At 41.5% G+C, this 9,179-nt stretch overlaps 1 pseudogene; it reads right to left on the bottom strand.

Moving 5' to 3' along the window:
* Nucleotides 1-269: 269 nt before the first annotated feature.
* LOC706139 (ensconsin-like) lies at nucleotides 270-3,729 on the bottom strand (annotated as a pseudogene).
* Between the last annotated feature and the right edge of the window lie 5,450 nt (nucleotides 3,730-9,179).

Raw genomic sequence — 9,179 nt, forward strand, 5'->3', positions numbered from 1 at the left:
CTTTTAAAGAATGCAGAAAATACTAATTTGCTAAGAAGGAGCACACTGGAAAAAGTCATTTTAAAGTAATGAAGAATGAGGAGTATTTTTCTTTCTACTGAAGAAAATTATTAGAAAAGCTATCTTGTCTGTTGTCTTTAGCTAGTTTTAATAAATCTTTTGAAAATGATGGTCATGAAATCTTTAGAAAACTAGAAGAGGGGATGCTGTTTTATAGCATGAAAGGAATTCCATTAATTTCAGAAATCCTCATTAAATTTTGGCTTTGGTTCTTCAGAAGAAATACTCATATAACTTCTGCAGTCTGTTGTGTTTGAACACCATCTACCTGATACAGGGGCCCAAGCATCCTTTCATCATCAAAGGCCAAAATTGGATTCAACGGAATTTCTGGGTTCTTACTGTTGGTGACATCTAATCTGGATGGTTTCAATCCAATGGGTAAATTTATAATTTCTTCAAAATTTTCATTCTGAACAGATACTCCATTTTCATTTGGTTTTCCAAATTGGGGTTCTCTCCACAGTCACTTTTGATTGGTGTGAGGTAACCACATATGGGCTGGCAACTGGGTCTCCATTTCCCAGAGCATTTGTCATACACAGAAGTATAGATAGCTCTGTTCCTCCAGTGAGATCTCCCTTGGCTATATCGCCGTTTCTCTGATCAATGGTTTTCTTTTCTTCTTTTTTTTTTTTTTAATTATACTTTAAGTTCTAGGGTACATGTGCATAACGTGCAGGTTTGTTACATATGTATACTTGTGCCATGTTGCTGTGCTGAAACCATCAACTCGTCAGCACCCATCAACCCGTCATTTACATCAGGTATAACTCCCAATGCAATCCCTCCACCCTACCCCCTCCCCATGATAGGCCCCGGTGTGTGATGTTCCCCTTCCCGAGTCCAAGTGATCTCATTGTTCAGTTCCCACCTATGAGTGAGAACATGCAGTGTTTGGTTTTCTGTTCTTGTGATAGTTTGCTAAGAATGATGGTTTCCAGCTGCATCCATGTCCCTACAAAGGACACAAACTCATCCTTTTTGATGGCTGCATAGTATTCCATGGTGTATATGTGCCACATTTTCTTAATCCAGTCTGTCACTGATGGACATTTGGGTTGATTCCAAGTCTTTGCTATTGTGAATAGTGCTGCAATAAACATACGTGTGCATGTGTCTTTACAGCAGCATAATTTATAATCCTTTGGGTATATACCCAGTAATGGGATGGCTGGGTCATATGGTACATCTAGTTCTAGATCCTTGAGGAATCGCCATACTGTTTTCCATAATGGTTGAACTAGTTTACAATCCCACCAACAGTGTAAAAGTGTTCCTATTTCTCCACATCCTCTCCAGCACCTGTTGTTTCCTGACTTTTTAATGATTGCCATTCTAACTGGTGTGAGATGGTATCTCATTGTGGTTTTGATTTGCATTTCTCTGATGGCCAGTGATGATGAGCATTTTTTCATGTGTCTGTTGGCTGTATGAATGTCTTCTTTTGAGAAATGTCTGTTTATATCCTTTGCCCACATTTTGATGGGGTTGTTTGTTTTTATCTTGTAAATTTGTTTGAGTTCTTTGTAGGTTCTGGACAATATTGATTCTTCCTATCCATGAGCATGGAATGTTCTTCCATTTGTTTGCATCCTCTTTTGTTTCACTGAGCAGTGGTTTGTAGTTCTCCTTGAGGAGGTCCTTTACATCCCTTGTAAGTTGGATTCCTAGGTATTTTATTCTCTTTGAAGCAATTGTGAATGGGAGTTCATTCCTGATTTGGCTCTCTTTTTGTCTGTTACTGTTTCTTTTGCTGTGCAGAATCCCTTTAGTTTAACTTGATCCCATTTGTCAATTTTGGCTTTTGTTGCAATTGCTTTTGGGGTTTTAGTCATGAAGTCTTTGCTCATGCCTATGTCCTGAATGGTGTTGCCTAGATTTTCTTCTAGGGATTTTATGGTTGTAGGTTTTACATTTAAGTCTTTAATCCATCTTGAGTTAATTTTTGCATAAATGTAAGGAAAGGGTCCAGTTTCTGTTTTCTACATGTGGCTAGCCAATTTTCCCAGCACCATTTATTAAATAGGAAATGTTTCCCCATTGCTTCATTTTCTCAAGTTTGTCAAAGATCTGATAGTTGCAGATATGTGGTGTTATTCCTGAGGTCTCTGTTCTGTTCCGTTGGACTATATATCTGTTTTGTTACCAGTAGCATGCTGTCTTGGTTACCATAGCATTGTAGTATAGTTTGAAGTCCAGTATTTTATTGAGGATTTTCACATTGATGTTTATCAGGGATATTGGCCTGAATTTTTTTTTCTTTGTGTCTCTGTCAGATTTTAGTATCAGTGTGATGCTGGCCCCATAAAATGAGTTAGGGAGGAGTCCCTCTTTTTGTACTGTTTGGAATAATTTCAGAAGAAATAGTACCAACTCCGCTTTTTACCTCTGGTAGAATTCAGCTGTGAATCCATCTGGTCTTGGGCTTTTATTGGTTGGTAGGCTATTAATTACTGCCTCATTTTCAGAGCTTGTAATTGGTCTACTTAGGGATTTGACTTCTTTCTAGTTTCATCTTGGGAGGGTGTATGCGTCCAGGAATTTATCCATTTCTTCTAGATTTTCTAGTTTATTTGCATAGAAGTGTTTATAGTATTATCTGATGGTAATTTGTATTTCTGTGGGATCAGTGGGGGTTCTCCCCTTTATCATTTTTTGTTGTGTCTATTTGATTATTCTCTTTTTTTCTTTATTAGTTGGACTAGTGGTCTCTTTATTTGGTTAATCTTTTAAAAAAAACAGCTCCTGGATTCATTGATGTTTTGAAGGGTTTTTTGTGTCTCTGTCTCTTTCAGTTCTGCTTTGATCTTAGTTATTTTTTGTTTTCTGTTAGCTTTGAAATTTATTTGCTCTTGCTTCTCCATTTCTTTTACTTGTGGTGTTAGGGTGTCAATTTTAGATCTTTCCTATTTTCTCATGTGGGTATTTAGTGCTATAAATTTCCCTCTAAATACTGGTTTTGCTGTGTCCCAGAGATTCTGGTGCATTGTCTCTTTGTTCTCACTGGTTTCAAATAACTTCTTTATTTCAGTTTTAATTTTGTTATTTACCCAGGAGTCATTCAGGAGCAGATTGTTCAGTTTCCATGTAGTGCAGTTTTGAGTGAGTTTCTTAATCCTCAGTTATAATTTGATTGTACTGTGTCTAAGAGACAATTTCTTATGATTTCTGTTCTTTTGCATTTGCTGAGGGGTGTTTTACTTCTAATTATGTGGTTGATATTAAAATAAGTGCTATGTGGTGCTGAGAAGAATGTATATTCTGTTGATTTGTGGTGGAAAGTTCTGTAGACGCCTAGTTGGTCCCATTGGTCCAGAGCTAAGTTCAAGTCCTGAATATCCTTGTCAATTTTCTGTCTCGTTGATCCGTCTAATATTGACAGTGGGGTGTTAAAGTTTTCCACTATTATTGTGTGGGAGTCCAGATCTCTTTGTAGATCTCATGTAAGTTGTTTTATGAATCTGGATGCTCCTATATTAGGTGCATATATATTTAAAATAGTTAGCTGTTCTTGTTGCTTTAATGCCTTTACCATTATGTAATGACCTTCTTTGTCTTTTTTAATCTTTGTTGGTTTCCAGTACGTTTTAACATAGACTACTTTTGCAACCTTTTTTTTTGTTTGTTTGTTTGTTGTTGTTGTTGTTGTTTGTTTTTGCCTTCCATTTGCTTGGCAAATATACATATACCTCCATCCCTTTATTTTGAGCCTATGTGTGTCTTTGAGATGAGTCTCCTTATATCAGCATACCAATGGGTCTTGACTCTTCATGCAATTTGCCAGCCTGTGTCTTTTAATTGGAGCATTGAGCCCATTTACGTTTAAAGTTAATATTTTTATGTATGAATTTGATCTTGTCATCATGATGCTAGATGATTACTTTCATATTAGTTGATGCAGTTTCTTCAGAATGTCATTGGTCTTTATATTTTGGTGTGTTTTTGCACTGACTGGTACCAAATTTTTCTTCTACATTTAGAGCTTTTTTTCAGGAGCTCTTGTAAGGCAGGCCTGGTATTGATAAAATCCCTCTGCATTTTCTTGTCTGCAAAGGATTTGATTTCTCCTTCACTTATGAAGCTGAGTTTGGCTGGCTATGAAATTCTGGGTTGAAAATTCTTTTCTTTTGGAATGTTGAATATTGGCCCCCACTCTTTTCTGGCTTGTAAGTTATCTGCAGAGAGATCCGCTGTTAGTCTGATGGGCTTCCCTTTGTAGGTAACCTGACTTTTCTCTCTGGCTGCCCTTAACATTTTTTCCTTCATTTCAACCTAGGCAAATCTGACAATTATGTGTCTTGGGGTTGCTCGTTTTGAGGAGAATCTTAGTGGTGTTCTCCGTAGTTCCAGAATTTGAATGCTAGCCTGTGTTGCTAGGTTGCAGAAGTTCTCCTGGATAATATCTCAAAGTGTGCTTTCCAACTTGGTTCCAATCTCCCTGTCACTTTCTGGTTCCCCAATCAATGGTAGGTTTGGTCTTTTCACAGAGTCCCACATTTCTTGGAGACTTGTTTGTTCCTTTACATTCTTTTTTCTCCAATCCTGTCTTCATGCCTTGTTTCAGTAAGTTGATCTTCAATCTCTGATATCGTTCATTCCACTTGAACAATTTGCCTATTGATACTTGTGTATGCTTCTTGAATTTCTCTTGCTGTGTTTTTCAGCTCCATCAGCTCATTTATTTTCCTCTCTAATCTGGTTATTCTAGTTATCTGCACCTGTAACCTTTTATCATTGTTCTTAACTTCCTTGCATTGGGTTAGAACATGCACCTTTAGCTCAGAGGAGTCTGTTATTACCCACCTTCTGAAGCCTACTTCTGTCAATTTGTCAATCTCACTCTCCGTCCAGCTTTGTGCACTTGCTAGAGAGGAGTTGCTATCATTTGGAGGAGAAGAGCCATTCTGGTGTTTGGAATTTTCAGTGTTTTTGCACTGGTTTTTCCTTATCTTTGTGGATTTATTTACCTTTGATCTTTGAGGCTGATGACCCTTGCATGGGGTTTCTTGTGGGAGTTCTTATTGTTGTTGTTGATGCTGTTGCTTTCTGTTTCTTGGTTTTCCTTCTGACATTGAAGCCCATCTTCAACAGGTCTGCTGTAGTTTGCTGGAGGTCCTCTCCAGACCCAGTTCACCCAGGTATCATCAGTGAAGGCTTCAGAACAGCAAAGATTGCTGTCTGCTCCTTCCTCTGGAAGCTTCATCCCAGAGGTACACCAGCCTGATGCCAGCTGAAGCTTTCCTGTATGAAGTGCCTGTTGACCCCTTTTGGGACGTCTTTCCCAGTCACAAGGCATGAGAGTCTGGGACCCACTTAAGGAGGCAGTCTATCCCTTAGCAAAGCTGGTACACTGTGCTGGGAGAATCCTTCTTGCCAGGATTAGATGCTCTCTTCAGAGCTGGCAGGCAGCAGAAATTAAGTCCTCTGAAGCTGTGCCCACAGCTGCCCCTTCCTTTAAGTTATGTGTCCCAGGGAGATGGGATTTTATCTGCAAGCCTCTGACTGGGATTGTTACCTTTCCTTCAGAGATGCCCTGCCCATTGAGGAGGAATCTAGAGAAGCAGTCTGGCCACAGCGGCTTCACTGCACTGTGATGAATTCTGCCCAGTTCACACCTCCCAGACTTAGAACTGTTAGGGAAAAACTGCCTACCAAAGCCTCAGTAAGAGCAGATGCCCCTCCCCCCACTAAGCTTGGTCATCCCAGGTCAACTTCAGACTGTCGTGCTGGCAGTGAGAATTTCATGCCAGTGGATCTTAGCTTGCTGGGCTCCATGTTAGTGGGACCCACTGAGCAAGACCACTTGGCTCCCTGGCTTCAGCCCTCTTTCCAGGGGAGTGAATACTTGTATCTTGCTGGGGTTCCAGGCACCACTAAGGTATTAAAAAAAAAACTCCTGCAGTTAGCTCAGTGTCTGCCCAAACAACTGCCCAGTTTTCTGCTTGAAACCCAGGACCGTGGTGGTGTAGGTACATGGGGGAATCTGCTGATCTGCAGATTGCAAAAACTGTGGGAAAAGTGTAGTACCCAGGCAGGGTAGTATAATCTCTCATGTCTTCCCGTGGCTGGAAGAGGGAGGTCCCCCAAGTCTCTTGTGCTTCCTGAGTGAAGCGATGCCCTACCCTGCTTCTGCTCACCTTCCATGGGTTGCACCTGCTGCCTAATCAAACCCAATGAAATGAACTGGGTACCTCAGTTAGAAATGCAGAAATCGGGGGCGGAGCAAGATGGCCGAATAGGAACAGCTCCAGTCTCCAACTCCCAGCACGAGTGACACAGAAGACCAGTGATTTCTGCATTTTCAACTGAGGTACTGGGTTCATCTCACTAGGGAGTGCCAGACAATCAGTGCTGGTCAGCTGCTGCAGCCCAACCAGCGAGAGCTGAAGCAGGGCGAGGCATTGCCTCACCTGAGAAGCGCAAGGGGGAAGGGAATCCCTTTTCCTAGCCAGGGGAACTGAGACACACAACACCTGGAAAATCGGGTAACTCCCACCCCAATACTGCGCTTTAAGCTAACGGGCACACCAGGAGATTATATCCCACACCTGGCCGGGAGGGTCCCACGCCCACGGAGCCTCCCTCATTGCTAGCACAGCAGTCTGTGATCTACCAGCAAAGCAGCAGCCAGGCTGGGGGAAGGGCACCCGCCATTGCTGAGGCTTAAGTAGGTAAACAAAGCCACTGGGAATCTCGAACTGGGTGGAGCTCACAGCAGCTCAAGGAAACCTGACTGTCTCTGTAGACTCCACCTCTGGGGACAGGGCACAATAAACAATAACAAATGCACCAGAAACCTCTGCAGACGCAAACGACTCTGTCTGACAGCTTTGAAGAGAGCAGTGGATCTCCCAACACGGAGGTTGAGAGCTGAGAAGGGACAGACTGCATGCTCAAGTGGGTCCCTGACCCCCAAGTAGCTTAACTGGGAGACATCCCCCACTAGGGGCAATCTGACACCCCACACCTCACAGGGTGGAGTACACCCCTGAGAGGAAGCTTCCAAAGCAAGAATCAGACAGGTACACTCACTGTTCAGCAATATTCTATCTTCTGCAGCCTCTGCTGCTGACACCCAGGCAAACAGGGTCTGGAGTGGACCTCGAGCAATCTCCAACAGACCCACAGCTGAGGGTCCTGACTGTTAGAAGGAAAACTATCAAACAGGAAGGACACCTACACCAAATCCCCATCAGTACATCACCATCATCAAAGACCAGAGGCAGATAAAACCACAAAGATGGGGAAAAAGCAGGGCAGAAAAGCTGGAAATTCAAAAAATAAGAGCGCATCTCCCCCGGCAAAGGAGCGCAGCTCATCACCAGCAACGGATCAAAGCTGGACGGAGAATGACTTCGACGAGATGAGAGAAGAAGGCTTCAGTCCATCAAACTTCTCAGAGCTAAAGGAGGAATTACGTACCCAGTGCAAAGAAACTAAAAATCTTGAAAAAAAAGTGGAAGAATTGATGGCTAGAGTAATTAATGCAGAGAAGGTCATAAACGAAATGAAAGAGATGAAAACCATGACACGAGAAATACGTGACAAATGCACAAGCTTCAGTAACTGACTCAATCAACTGGAAGAAAGAGTATCAGCAATTGAGGATCAAATGAATGAAATGAAGCAAGAAGAGAAACTAAAAGAAAAAAGAAGAAAAAGAAATGAACAAAGCCTGCAAGAAGTATGGGATTATGTAAAAAGACCAAATCTACGTCTGATTGGGGTGCCTGAAAGTGAGGGGGAAAATGGAACCAAGTTGGAAAACACTCTTCAGGATATCATCCAGGAGAACTTCCCCAACCTAGTAGGGCAGGCCAACATTCAAATCCAGGAAATACAGAGAACACCACAAAGATACTCCTCGAGAAGGGCAACTCCAAGACACATAATTGCCAGATTCACCAAAGTTGAAATGAAGGAAAAAATCTTAAGGGCAGCCACAGAGAAAGGTCGGGTTACCCACAAAGGGAAGCCCATCAGACTAACAGCAGATCTCTCGGCAGAAACTCTCCAAGCCAGAAGAGAGTGGGGGCCAATATTCAACATTCTTAAAGAAAAGAATTTTAAACCCAGAATTTCATATCCAGCCAAACTAAGTTTCATAAGTGAAGGAGAAATAAAATCCTTTACAGATAAGTAAATGCTTAGAGATTTTGTCACCACTAGGCCTGCCTTACAAGAGACCCTGAAGGAAGCACTCAACATGGAAAGGAACAACCGGTACCAGCCATTGCAAAAACATGCCAAACTGTAAAGACCATTGAGGCTAGGAAGAAACTGCATCAACTAACAAGCAAAATAACCAGTTAATAATATAATGGCAGGATTAAGTTCACACATAACAATATTAACCTTAAAGGTAAATGGACTAAATGCTCCAATTAAAAGACACAGACTGGCAAACTGGATAAAGAGTCAAGATCCATCAGTCTGCTGTATTCAGGAGACCCATCTCACATGCAGAGACATACATAGCCTCAAAATAAAGGGATGGAGGAAGATTTACCAAGCAAGTGGAAAACAAAAAAAAAGCAGGGGTTGCAATACTAGTCTCTGATAAAACAGACTTTAAACCATCAAAGATCAAAAGAGACAAAGAAGGCCATTACATAATGGTAAAGGGATCAATTCAACAGGAAGAGCTAACTATCTTAAATATATATGCACCCAATAAAGCAGCACCCAGATCCATAAAGCAAGTCCTTAGAGATTTACAAAGAGACTTAGACTCCCATACAATAATAATGGGAGACTTCAACACTCCACTGTCAACATTAGACAGATCAACAAGACAGAAAGTTAACAAGGATATCCAGGAATTGAACTCATCTCTGCAGCAAGCAGACCTAATAGACATCTATAGAACTCTCCACCCCAAATCAACAGAATATACATTCTTCTCAGAAACATATCACACTTACTCCAAAATTGACCACATAATTGGAAGTAAAGCACTCCTCAGCAAATGTACAAGAACAGAAATTATAACAAACTGTCTCTCAGACCACAGTGCAATCAAACTAGAACGCAGGACTAAGAAACTCAATCAAAACCGCTCAACTACATGGAAACTGAACAACCTGCTCCTGAATGACTACTGGGCACATAACGAA

The sequence above is a fragment of the Macaca mulatta genome, chromosome X (assembly GCF_049350105.2).
Source record: "Macaca mulatta isolate MMU2019108-1 chromosome X, T2T-MMU8v2.0, whole genome shotgun sequence".
NCBI lineage: Eukaryota > Metazoa > Chordata > Mammalia > Primates > Cercopithecidae > Macaca > Macaca mulatta.